Raw genomic sequence first — 14,342 nt, 5'->3', positions numbered from 1 at the left:
GTATGCGGGCATCCTTTCAGCCTCAGCCTCAGCCTCAGCCGCGCCGCCATGCGCCACTGGTAGCTTATACCAATTTCACGGGTTTTCAATACGCGTATTTCAATATTGTGTATGGAAGTTTGGAAGGTATACTTACTTATGGCATGGCTAAGGCTATACACAATACACGTAGCTTTGAATATACGGTACCTGTGTAGAATAGCGAAAAAAATTGCACCTTAGCGTAGTCGGTAAAATCGGTATAGCTGAAGCTAGACCCAAAGCCAGTGAGCAGCGCGGCGGCGGCGGCTGTTTCGTAGGTGCCATGCCATGCCATGTCAGTGCGACTCGACGTAATGTAAGCGTAAATAATACGTACGAAGTGGAAGTGACCCTCGTTTCGAGATAATATGTGCATATACTCGACTCGTACACGTAGTTTGAAATCTTTCGCCAGAGTATAAGCAGTCAACGTGGCTGCCGGCATTTTCCATCGCTTTCGTAAGAAATTACATTCGCTACGCTTTCACACTCGGCCGCGCCATCGTCCTGCTCCTTTCTTCCTCGGTCCACCATCGCAGCCTGCATGACCGATGAGCTGCGCCGCCGGCGGACAACTTTGCATACATACTCGGTAATAAAAAATAAAAACAAAAAAGAAAATAAAGCAAAAAAAGGAATAGGTATCTACGTGAAAATAACGCTCCTCGCCTCGCCGCGCCGCGCCGCACCACCATTGTACGCAAAACGCAGTGTTTTAAATTTTTACACTTTTCTGGCGCGCGTATCACTCCTCACTGCGCTCCGACGCCTCCCCCCCGCCCCCGCCCCATCGTATCGCGTTCCACATGCTGCCGAATAAGTTGCTACCGTCAAAAAATTCAATTTCCCTCAAGATTTAAACGAAAACTTTAATAACATTTTAAGCGGACAAATAATTTGCATTTTTTCGTATTTGTATTTTTATTTGTATTTTTTTTTCTTCTTCTTCTCTCATTTTATTTGCTCGTTGTACATTTATTTTTTTAATCTCGACCAAAGCGCGAACAGAGTGTTGGCGGCGGCGGCGGCGGCGGCGTAGGCGTAGTTGTTTCCCACGCCTTGCGTCGGGTTATTGGGGCCTTCAATTCTCCTTCCCCTCGTTATTTTGCCGAAAGTCCAGCATACGGTCGAAAGCTGTAGGACATAATGCATACTTGTACTGTACACGTACAGTAATACCAACACCTATACACGGAAAAAAAAATTATGGATAATTTTTACTATTTCATACAGTAACCGGATCCCATTCAAAAATATTGCGATTTTTACTATGAGATTAGTAAATTTTACTATGAGAGTAATAAATTTTACCTAATTCTATAGTAAAATGTATTTTTTGTCTGAGTAAAAATCACTATTATTTTTGGATTGGATCCGGTTACTATACTGAAACAGTAATTTTTATTGTTTTTTTTTTTCAGTGTATTACAAGTACATACCTCCGCCTATTCGAGTCTAACAAGTATGTACCTACTACCTACTACCTATTACCTATAGTAGACAACTGGTACCTATTACGTATACGTAATTCGCTGGCACAAGTATTAGGCCTAACCTGCGGACTGGACTGTTGTCTTTTCCTTGTGTGGTGTAGAAATCGTCAACGATGCATATTGCATATTGCATATTGCATATAGACAGTAGATACAGAGATACAGACAGAGACGATTGGCGAGTCGGTCGGAACATACCCTTTAGATCCATTCTACATATTCTACTCGTATTTGCGAGTGTTTCGAGCGTGATGGCGATCGCGCTACAATAGTTACGAGGAGACGATGTGCAACTGCGAATCCGCGAATCCGCGAATCGCAAATTACAATTGCCCCTGGCTGTACTCGTAATTGCACGTAGCACGTTGCACGAGAATATCGCAAGTCATTATTCTTAATCACGTGGGCGTGGGCGCGGGCGCGGGCGCTGGAGAAAAGCACCAAGGTGCTGGAACGAACGCGTCAGAAAGAGAGAAAAAGACAGCAAAGTACCTAACACTTTGCTTGCTCGATTAAGAAAAATGACTTTTCGCGTCTTGTTTTTTCGTCAACTCGGCGCGTCGGCGTCGTGGGTGGGTTGCAAGTTGCAGATTGCAGACCCTCCAAAGGACGGGTTGCCCCACGCCGCCTAGCACCACTCTTTCTGTTTCTGTCGTACATGTACGAGAACGGATCGTCGTCGAGATCTCTCAAGATGTATCGTGCATGCGACCCAACGTGCAGTGTGCAAGAATCTACGCGATCGTCAGGCTACAGGCTGCATGCTATAGGCTAGAGCTTTTACTATATGGTCGGTAGTCTCGGTACTCGCAGAGTTGCTTTCGTAGTTTCGTAATCGTGGATGGATGGATGGATGGATGGATGCGTAGACGTACCGTAATACGAGTCGAACAGTCTAGATTTGGTTTACGACAATTGGTATTCGATATGACTGTTTCGCGAAATGGTTATGCTACATTGCTACATTGCTACATTACTATTTGCTACAGCTAGAGTGCGAGTACAAGTATAAGCGTGCACGAGTGAAAGACGATACATCTGGGCTTTTATGTAGTTGACAAATAAACGTACTCGTACCTCGTTGGCGTTGGCGTTGGTTTACGTAATACCGAATACGTATATTCTCGTACGTCTACGTCTACGTACTTGGGTGTTGAGTGTTGAGGTACAGAGTACCAATACGCTACGCTGATGCAATAAACGCGCTCGCAACTTTACCTACTCGCGTATCTGTATCGTTATCGTTATCGTACTTTGCATAATTTTTTGAAATCGTCTATACGGTATACGAGTACGTTGCGTTGTACGACCGTAGAGAAAAGTCCCCCTTACTAAGAGTAGAGTAGGTAACTACAACTAGGATAAGGAGATTTGCGCTATCGTTAGATGTACTCGTACCACTCGTATATCCCCGCATTCCGTACATTACGCTTACGCACTACGCACTACGCACTTTGCACTTACATCGAGGATCGTGCTCTTGTTCTAAGAGTTGCGAAATGAGAAATACGATGGATTATCGTTATGGGTGGTACTGTAAAAAAATTTTCGTGCTGAAATTTCGCCCTCCGCCCGTCCCTCCCTCCCTCCCTCCCTCCCTCCCTCCCTCCCTCCATGACCGGTGATATAGCCAAAAAAAACGAGTTTTTTAAGCCTTTCGACACGATTTTTTTCCACACTTTTCTTTCAATATAATTATGTAATACTAGTATACTTGAAAGTACTCCCATCGGTCACAACGTCGTCAAATTTCCCTACGACTTGGCGAGTTGATTGGTGATGGTTTCAATTCAATTCAAACCGATGTGGAAAGCCTCCGGTCAACTTTCGGATTCTTTGTTCTTGGAAGAAACGCTGGTACTCGTACTCGTACTCGTACTCGTACGTCTACGTACATAGAGTACAATCCGTATACCCACCTATCAATTTCATATCTAGGTATGTAGTAATACTCGTACCTCGCCTATTGCAGTTCATCGTGAGAAAAAGTTGGCGGCGGATTTTGACCGAATTCAGCCGAGACTTTCATTTCGAGCTAAAAGATACTTACTCGGAAAAATGTTTAGCTTCGAACGATGCTCTCGGATGAGTGATTTGGGCTCTCAATGAGGAAGAATTGTCGAAAAAAAATGGCGGTTTTTTGCTCTAGCTCGAGACTGCGTTCTAAGGTTCTATCGAGCGATTGAAAATTTGTAAATCGCATATTCCCGGATAAATTGGCGTTAAAAAAAATTTTCTCGGCAAATATTTCGCTATATACGCGTAGTTAGGTAAGTATGCCAAAACTCGTGGAAAGGTACGAGTACTTGATCACTGCTGAAACTTGGGAGATACGAGTAGATATTTTGGAGCGCAGTGGTGCCAATTTTTCAGATACGTGTACGAGTACGAGTACGATACTCGTATTTTGCAGCAGTCGTTGGCGAGTGTAGTTTTCGATCTCCTCGATACGAGTAAGTTTCCACTTTGTCAGTCATGGTTATAATACGAATGCGTTGGACGCGACGACGACGACGACGACGACGACTACTTCGTATTTCGTATTCTCACACGTTTACGTTTACGCTTATGTTTTACGTTTTACGTTTTATATTTTACGTTGGCGTAAACGATGCTGAAATTAAATTTAAAATCAATCTGTACGAGCGCGAGCGTGTACCTATTGTACAACGAGTAATAGCGTTTTATGTGTGCCGTGTATACTCGTATCGTATACTCGTAGGATACGAACAGAAACGTAGACGTAGCTGTGCAGTGTGCAATATACGAGTAAGAAGAATAAGGAAGGACCCGCAGTACATACTCTTACGAGTCGAGCATACAGTATTGTGTAGGGCGTCGGGCGTAGGGCGTAGGGGTAGGCAGCTAGGCAGTCGGTAGTCTTACGAGTATTTATGGGTACCTTACCTACTATGCGTAGAATACGAGTATTACGTTACGTGTTTTTAGCGAGTACCTATACCTATACCTACGAGTAAATGAGTAAATAAGCAGCTCTAGCTATACTGTATGTCGTATGTCGTATGTCGTATGTCGTCGATATAGGTACCTAGGCCTAATGTATCTATTTATTGGCAGATTGGCGCGATAAGCGTGATATTTTCGCTCGCTTATTGCCTGCCAGCATCTGCCAATTCCCCATTTCTAACACCTATACGAGTATTACCAATACCCATACCTACACCTACACGATTTCAACCGAACATCGTTTCTATTTCGTATGTATGTATGTGCGAGTATTCTTGATCGTATAAAGGCCTACGTTTACGTGTTTATACGATGTGGTGGGTATCGCCAGCGCCATCGCCATCGCCATCGCGATGAGTCTTTTTAGGTAGCGGTAGGCGGTAATATACTCCGTAGTTAGTAGGACAACCGGACATTTTGGATGTGCGTGGTTTTGTAAACGGAAAAATCCGAAGCCGAACAAAAAACTCATCGACCGAGAAGAAGGCGACAAAAATCAGAGGTGTGAAAAACGAGAAAACCGAGTAAAATAAAAAAATTGGATTAATGGAGCAAAGGACAGATTAACGGTCGCGTACGACGAGATGTTGGCATTTGGCATTTGGCATGTGACACTTGCGAGTTGGATGGCGATGCGAATGTGGTAAAAGACATTACGTGTCTATCGAAGCGAAGCGAGGCCGTATGGTACCGTGCCTTGCCGGACCCGGCTCGACCGTTTTACTTGTAATTTATTACCACGCGTACGCGTACGCGTATATACGGATCGAGGATGCATCAAATCTTCAACGTTGCTGATTCTACCGAGCTAGCCATTTTTTTTGAGCTCAGGCCGCCGCGCCGCGCCGAGGGCTGGGCACAAGACGCGGACCAACGTCGAACGAGCGTCGAGATTTTTTAATATACGCACGAGAGCCGGACGAGGGACGATTGATGAAGTTGTACTCGTAAACGCAATTTTGGTGGATGGCGAAGGCGAAAGCGAAAATCGAAGAGCTAATTCGCTGACACTGGATGACTCGACACAGGCTATAGATCGGCTACGTAAGTACGTATCCGTATTCTGTAATCGTGTATACTCGTACTCGTATGTGTGTAGATGCCAGATGCTGCCCTCCGCGGTGTCGTAAACGAGCCCCATCATCAGTTTGCCTGTTGGTAGTTGGTACATAGTATACGAGTAGGTATAAAGGAGACGACATCGACAGAATCGATCAAATACGACTCGCGAGTAGGCACGTAATCAGCTCCAGCAACTACTGCTACTGCTACTGCTACTGCTACTGATATTGCTACTGTGCAACTCAAGTAGGTAGTAGGTAGTAGGTAGTACTCGTAGGTACGTTTATAGCATTTCGTTTTATTATTTCATTTCATTTCATTTCACTTATTTGGTTTCATTAAGGCTGTGGTTTAGCGGTGTCGGTGACTCGGCACATGCCATCTTAGTGGCGGCGCGGCGCGGCGTGGCTTACGACCTATTCATCGTCGCCGTTATAAATGTACTCGCATCTCGCTCTTATTCACCCGGCGCGGCGCGGCGTGGCGTGGCGTGGCGTGGCGTGGCGTGGCGTGGCCGCCTTTGGTACCTGTTTCCCATACCCATGCCCATGCCCATGCCCATGCCCATCGCGTATCAACCAAGTAATCAACCGAACGTACTCGCAATTCGCATTACGCAAACGCACGTTACCAGCCATTAACTTGCAGCACGTACCACGTACCACGTACCACGTACCGCATATTCGTATACGCTGCTATGCTACAAATATACTCGGTATGCTGCGCTATCCTGTACGGTGTATAAGTTGTAAGTACACTTACAACTTATGCGTACTACAGTATGTATACTCGTACATATAATACGTTACGTATATTTTTTATAGGTAGGTACCTAGGTAGTTAATAGTTACGTGTTGTTCGTAATTTTGACTTCTTTAATCCCCTCTTCTTCCTCCTCCTCCTCCTCCTCCTCGACATCAAATGATTCTCACGCGCGCTGCTGCACATGCCGTCGAAACGAGTCACGCTCACGAGCGATACACAGGTAGATAGGTATCCTCGATAGGTAGGTACAGGTAGCCTAGCTAGGTACGTTACGTGACCGTGCGGTCTTTCGAGGTACCTGACTACCTAGTACCTACCTACGTACCTAGGTACTAGGTAGTGCCGAGTGCCATCATCTCGTACGAGTACGTAGGCCTACATTTACGCCTAACTAGCCTACGACGCGACGCGACTGACGGTGATTTGGAATAGAAAAAACATCGAAATAGGCTACAACTTACATCAACACCAACACCAACACCAACTGGCAACTACCTACACGATACTTGGAAAGTGCTTTGTTGTCTCAGGCGAGAATGTCTAATGTCGCCATCGCCATCGCCATTGTAATTTTCAATTTCAACCGTGCCATGCTAGGCGTTCGCGTTCGCGTTCGCGTACGCTAATTAATCATTCGTTCGTACGAATCACAATCGAATATGTGTGTGTGTAATTTACTAATATGTTTGTGCGTTTTGTTGCAGATGTATTCGCAGTGACAGTTGCAAGTTGGCAGTCGTCTTTCATATTTGTATCATCAACATCAGCATCAGCATCAACGAGGATGGAACGTGAATCATTTTCTGGTCATCTGTTCGAGTGATCGCTTCGTAGCCGCGTCAGGTAAGTTAAGTATATATATGTACAATATACATAAATGTAGATAGGCGCTCGTACTATCGCATATTCGCATTACCGCATTACTCATTTACTCTGCATGCACGCGTCGCGTCGCGTCGCGTCGCGTCGCGTCGCGTCGTCGCATATGTGTAATTGCGTAGCTAACTAGCTGTAGCTAGAGCTACCTACTTAGTACTTGGCGCTTAGCCCTGCGTAATTACTCGTACATACGTAGGTAATAGGTACATAGTACATACGTAGTACGTATACGAAACAGCTAGTGACTCCGGGAAACGTAGGTCTTGAATTTTGCCACGTCGCAGTTTTAAATTGTACGTGCCTATGTGTAACTTGACTATAGTAACTAACTACATACATACTCGTATGTATAGGTATTAGGTATGCTCGTAAGATACGATAAGACGCTGGTCTCGTTTCGCCTCTCGCCTCTCGCCTCGTCTTGTCCTACGCGTACGTATTTACGGCGAACAGCTTAGGCAACTTTATTAACGTGTAACGCTAGCGCGCATTCAGCCGCGGCCGTTCTATTCCATTTCGCCATCTCTCGAGCCATATGTATGTACCTAGTACCATCTCCTAAGTCTGAAGCACGGCTGTGGGCTGTGGCCGCTGGATACGATATTACGAATGCGGCTGACGTGAGACTGATTTGGCCTTTGACAAAAGAGCTGCAGCTGAAGCTGTTTCATGCTTGTTTTACCAGTGTAGCGACCAGCGACCAGCGAGTAGCCGAGTACTCTCATCTCACCTACTCGTCGCGTCGCGTCGCGTCGCGTCGTAGTCGTTGTAACGCGCATTTGGCAAACTTTTTCACACGATGCGATGGTTTCATCAGTCTGTGTGATAATGTGATAGAGATACGAGTATTCATCCTAGTTCTCGTATGTATAGGCATAGGCTAACGTAAGTTGTTAGTCAACTACGAGTAGAAAGCGGATAATAATGGAAAATAATTCCTAAGTCGGCTACATTTATTGACGGTGGGGGGGGGGCTGGGGGCTGGGGAAGGGGAAAGGGCGTTAAAGACGCCATCCATATCTGCACATTCGCGGCGCGGCAGGGTCGGGGTCGGGTCGCCTTGCAAACTTATTACAAAACAAAACAAAACAAAACAAAACAAACGCCGCGATTATTTTTATTTAATTAAAACTTTCGTCGAGTGACTATAATATGCTCTCGACACAATTTAAGGTAAATAACGCGTGACACGACGTGACGAGATACGAGATACGAGATGCGAGATGCGATGTCAGCTCGCGACTCGACGTACCCCTCGAAATCGAATCGCCATCGCGCCACTTACCCGCTGTTGCCTATTTTCAAGTTGGCCGCGTCAATATGTAGTATTTACATTAAGACGTACGCATAGTCGCATACGTTGTCAAAAGGCGAGGTGCGCGTTGTGATTTTCCAGTCCAGAAATACACCTACTAGGCGGATCGAGTTTGAAATCATTAGGAAATTATTCAAACGACCCCCCCCCCTCCCCCGGATAATGAACAATCCACTGCACTCGATAGATGGCACGTGGTCGGAAGAGAAAAACAAATTTTTACATTTGCAACAGTATTGCTTTTCAAAAAAATAGGTAACGAATAATGATAAAGGGAAAAGGCAGTCGAGTTATGAATCTTTCTTTTCAAATGAAAAAATTCAGGTACCTAGGTAGAAGCGTCTACCGTCTAGTAATTTTAATACTCGTAGGAAGAGCTTCTGCTTTTCAATTTGAAAAAAAAAGTTAAAATTACCCTAAAACGATTACATAATTCGACTGCTTTTTCCCGTTACTTATCAGTTTTGAAGAAGAAACAAAAAAAATGCCACACAGCTCCTTCTACGTATGTCTTACCTATATCGTTTATTTATTTTCATTTTTTCATTTTTTTGGTGTAAAATCTCGCGACAAGATTTTACAAAAAATGGAAAATATCCATTACCCGTACAGAGTCGCACTCGCACCTACGACTTACGAGTACATATTTAATTACGAGTAATTGCTACCCTCGTATACACACTTATATGCGCGCATCTTTACTGTTTAGTCTGTTTGTTTGTAAGCAGTCGGTAGTGGGTAGTGGGTAGTGGGTACTAGGTACTAGGTAAGCCGGCGCGGCGGATGAATATGATGTTTGTACTGCGTAATATAATACCCATAAGCCACATACGTACTCGCGTATCTTACGAATAGCTGTATTTGCCTTACTACATACATATATATACATATGTATGTATGTACTATGTACCTATGTAGATGTACCCGTACTCTCGTAGTGTAATGGGTGATAGGTAGTCATGTGTAGGTATGTTTGTAGGTGACTCTACCTACACTACACAATGTTTTCGTAGTATGGTTGTGGATGTGGAGTTGAGAAACGACGACGACGCGACGACGCAACGGGATGTGGATATGGAATTGTGGACATGGACTTGGACGGGTGAGTGAGCGCTAAGCGGACAAATGCGAGTGCGAGACAGAGTATTTGCAAAACTCCACACCATCCAGACGATACTGTACTCTACTTATCTACCTTACCTACTCGTACGAGTAGATTCGATTTTCAAAAGCTACGCTAGGTACTCCAAGTACAAGTACGAGTACATATACATACGAGTAGGTACAGGTAGCAGATTCTCGTAGATTCTAGATTTACGAGCTGCAGTATTTTCAGCAGCTCGGTAGCGCCACAAAAATAGCCTCGGGTTCTGGTGACAACAGTCCAAGTCGACGCGACGCGACGCCAAGTTTCAAATACCATCTTTTGAGACGGCGCGGCGCGGCACCATTTTACGCAAAACTCTGGTCATCTGGCGACGAACGGAGAAAGTGAAAAGCCCGCTATTTCTCGCAAAATATCCTCTTTTTAAGTTTCGTAAGTAAAATTTTTCGCAGCGAATTTCAACTCGGCACTCGGGCGTTTCCTCCGTATCTTGCGGGAAAACGAACATTATTTCCCCGATCGTGACGAAAATTGGCGGAAATTGTTATTAAAAATGGTTTTTTCAACAAAAACTCGTACTAAAAATTACATACGAGATATCCGTACGAGTACATAAGTATACATTGTATTTTTTCACTAATTTTAGCGGGTGCGAGAAGCGACCAGCGAGAAAAAATTGGAGCAAAACACAACGCAAAAGCGAATTCGTCAATTCGGACAGTTATCGTACGCGTACCGCACCGGATGACCGGCATGACTAAGAATAATGGGTTTTGATTTGTTCTGATTAGCCAAAAAGGGGGAAAAAATTTCCTAAGTAAAAATTGTAAAATGAAATAACAATTGAGAAAAGGTGCTTTCGAATTATTGTTTCGATGCAAAATGAAAGAGTATTTCGACTCGTGTTTCTTCGAAACAATCACTCAATCGCCCATTTTTTACACGATTATTTAATTTGCTAATTTTCACGATGGGAATTTTCTCTCGATTTTGATAATGATAACACCGAAATGCCTTATTCTATGGTCACCCGGTATGTTTGATAATGATTTGCTCGTGTGTTTGTGTTAGTACTCGCAAGTCGCAATCCATTTACCTATACCTATTACCTAAATACCTAGGTTACCTACTCATATTCAACGCGCACTCGCGTAGGTTATCCGAACCAGAGGTGTAACGATTATAATCGATGCTGCATCGATCATTTCGTCCCAAAATAATCGGACTAATCGGAGGATAATCGATTAATCGGCGATTATTCGGCCAAAAAAATTTGCTGTTCCATGATTGGTTGGAATTGAGTGACGTCAGTAATCGTCATAAATATTTTCTGAACCATTATCTGAATAATTTTCATTTTCATTTTTTTACTCAAAAAGTAATTGTAATGAATTAATTTCACCTTTTACAACACGAACACTTTTTTATTATTCACGAAAAATTAAAATTACAAATACATTAAATTTTATAAAATGAGACGCGTTTCGGTCGTCGTAGCGACCATTATCAAAAGGATTGAAGAGAAAATGAAAATATGGAACATCAAATAACAAATTAAAACCAAAAGGAAGACATAAAATCAAGATTCAAGATTTGGATTAATTTAAAAAAATCACCCAAAGGTCCGATTCCGATTAATCGGCGATTAATCGATTATAATCGTAATCGTTACACCTCTCGACCCGACCTTTCGTTTTCGCTTTTCGACTTTTCGTCGTCTCGTTTACGATTTAGAGATGACTAATAGGTAGAGATACTAGATAGATACTTGTAACAATAGCATAGCTCGGTAACACTGCCGCGCCCGGTGTCTATGCTTATCTTTTCGCAGGTGTTGGTTGTTGGTAATGTTGGTATTGTTGGTGTTAGCGATGAATGGATGAATAGGATTAGCAAATTTTATAAATGCCAGGCCACACTACTACATAAAAGATAAGAAGGAGAGACTGCCGATGCCTATTCGATGCGTGAGTCATCGTACGAGCTCACAGCCTGTATAAGTGTATAGCGTATACTCCACTCTTTATTCTTTGAAGGAATGTCTAATGTTAACCTATCGTTTTTAGGCAGTATGGACGCCACACACACACACACACACTACACTACACCAGTTTCGAAAGAGCGGCGCGATCTGAACTGATACTTGAACTGATCGAGTGATGAAGAATTTTCGAATTTCGGTTGCGAGTTGATGGCTGACTTGTAACGGCCAACGGACAACGGCCAACGGTAACCGCGATGTAATGTGGTTTCTGTGGTTTACGTAAACGACAAACGTATTGGTTTCGCCTTTGCCAGACGCCGGACGCCGAACGCCGAACGCCGAACGCGCGAATACGAATTTGTGTATTTACTTAGTATGTCTATTGTAATCTGAATGATTAATATTTTTTCTTTGGTTCACGACTACGCGTATCGCGTATCGCGTATCGTTTTAAGCCATCTGAATTTCTGAAATACGGGTGAGTGTAATTTGTAATCATAATACTTAACCTACTATGTATTTAGCCTGCCTAGTTGTAGGTCTAGGTACAGGTACAGGTACATATGTACTCGTGTACTCGTGTACTCGTAGTCGTACCTACAATACCTACATACATACGAGTACTTTCTTGTATGTGTAATGTATGTACTATGTACCTTGTACGACTGTACGCGCGCCCTACAGCCCCTACAGGTGTATTAACGCGTGTCTCGCGACCGCGACCGCGACCGCGACCGCAAACTTGTATTTTTACGCAACGGTAAAAGTTTTTCCATAATTTTGAAATTTTCCGTTTAAATTTTTCAACGAGTTCTTATCGTACTTTTACTCGTAGGTTAGGCACATTACGTAATACGTACTCGATCGTCCGTCCAACTTAATTTATTCGATTCGACATTTTTTGTTTGCAGTTTTCTATAGCTATAGCGATAGCGATAGCGATAACTTATACGTGTCAAGTACATAAGTACAAGTAGTAGGTATGTGTGTAGATTAGATGTACTATGTAGGTATAGAGGTACGTCGCGTCGCGTCGTCGGTATCGTATCATTGCTTTTTCAGTTTTCTTATTTTGAATTTACTCGTTCGAGTCGAATTGATTAGGTATAGGTAAAGCACCGGTACGTACGACTTACGAGTACATAATACGTAGGTATTAATTTTTCAAATTTTTATTCCATCGCCGCGCCGCGCCGCGCCGTCCATGATTATTGCATCTACAAACTGAACGAGTTTCCTCATGAAAGATGGATTTTACTCGTATACAAGGTATCTAACAGGTAGTGCAAGTAGTGAAAGTAGTAAAAAAGTAGTGAATTTTGTTTAAATGGTAGTGAAAAAATGAAAAAAAATTCAAATTCGTTCCTTTTTCTCCATCTTTATTTCGTAGAAAAGAGCTCATTTTGTCGACTTTTTTAGAGCTTGAATCGCATATTTTTGAGAGCTTTTGCCCTCGCTTCGCTCGGGCTGTTTGCTCTTTCCGCATGCAAAACTATTGTTCAAATTCAAAAATTGTTCAAAGTTTGAATCAGAAAAATAAACTCCTCCCTGCGTGAAGAAATTTTTTTCACTTCTCGAAACATGAATTTTGAAAGCTAAATCGTCGTTTTTTACATAATATTATACATATTACGTACATAACTCCCTCTCGAAATCAAAAATTTGGTTTTTTAAAAAAAAAGTTTTTTATTCGCTCAATTTCATTACACGAGCACGAACCTTTAACGTGAAAAAAAAATCAAAAATTGAAACGATAAAATTATATATTCGACATCGGCTGGCTTGAAAAAAATCTTGGGATGTTGAAGACATTGGAAAACTAAAAGCGAAAATTCTAATGTAAAATTTTGCCTCCCCCGGATCCTTTTTTTCATAAAATCTCCAGTGTTTACAAAATGTCCTGCAAAAGTCCTGATTTTTCATTTTGAAATTTTGTTTGACACCTTGTCTTATAACGAATGTAATAAGCCCGTTTAATTGTATATTTTTTTCCCCAATAATTTTGATTGATATTACAAATTTTCCAACAGTTTCAATTTTTTTAAAAAATGTTCGTGTGAAAAATTTGACTTGGTAATTTTTTGTGTTGGGGGGGGGGAGGGCTGGTCGAGTGGATGGCATTCTGAAAATTTGGTTGAAAAAAGGTAGTGAAAAAGTAGTGATTTTTTTCAAAAAAAAATCCGTTAGATACCCTGAAATACGAGTACGAGTATATCGCCTCCACAGTTTGCTAAAATTTCGTCAATTTTTGCCACTTTGCGGATAATTTTGCGTTCGTCTCGGTTCTTACACGCGTCGCGTCTAAATGTCTATCGGCCGAAATTTTGAAAGGATTTTTAAAATGAAAAAAAAAACCGTGGTTGAAAAATTTTTGTACGTCGCGTGACGTCGATTTGATTTCGCTGAAATTGTATTTCGTCAATTTTTAGTAGTTTTCTACTAAAGTTTCCACTTTGTTTCGTGCAACTTTTTACGCATCAACTTTGGTTTCAATTTTGCAAAACTGTCGTCACTTGTTGGTAAATTTTCAATAATTATTACGTAATACGTATTACGAGTAGGTAATAAGTATTACCTACGGTAGTTTTTCAACCATTGTAAGATTTTTTCACGAGGTACCATACTCGTACATCAACGTACATATTTATTTCTCATTCTCGCTCTTAATTGATTAGGCCAATTTACTTGGAAACAAGCTAAACTACCCGTATCTATCTTTATTAAGGGCTGCTGAGGGCTAAGGGCTCATAT

The 14,342-nt window shown here is 42.4% G+C and overlaps 2 protein-coding genes across 3 annotated transcripts in view; one reads left to right on the top strand and one right to left on the bottom strand.

Annotated features, from left to right (window-relative positions):
- The window catches only part of LOC135848917 (uncharacterized), a 112,540-nt gene extending 99,883 nt beyond the window's left edge, over positions 1-12,657 (top strand). For both annotated transcript variants that reach the window (XM_065369014.1, XM_065369013.1), the window contains 3 exons: positions 7,013-7,151; positions 11,439-11,574; positions 11,674-12,657. The gene's annotated coding sequence lies outside the window, so the exon portion shown is untranslated. The remainder of the gene's footprint in view (positions 1-7,012; positions 7,152-11,438; positions 11,575-11,673) is intronic.
- The window catches only part of AstA (allatostatin A), a 44,373-nt gene that overhangs the window by 26,647 nt on the left and 3,384 nt on the right, over positions 1-14,342 (bottom strand). The window lies entirely within an intron of this gene.

This window comes from Planococcus citri, chromosome 5 (assembly GCF_950023065.1).
Source record: "Planococcus citri chromosome 5, ihPlaCitr1.1, whole genome shotgun sequence".
Taxonomy (NCBI): Eukaryota; Metazoa; Arthropoda; class Insecta; order Hemiptera; family Pseudococcidae; genus Planococcus; species Planococcus citri.
This window is presented reverse-complemented; position numbering and strand designations above follow the sequence as displayed.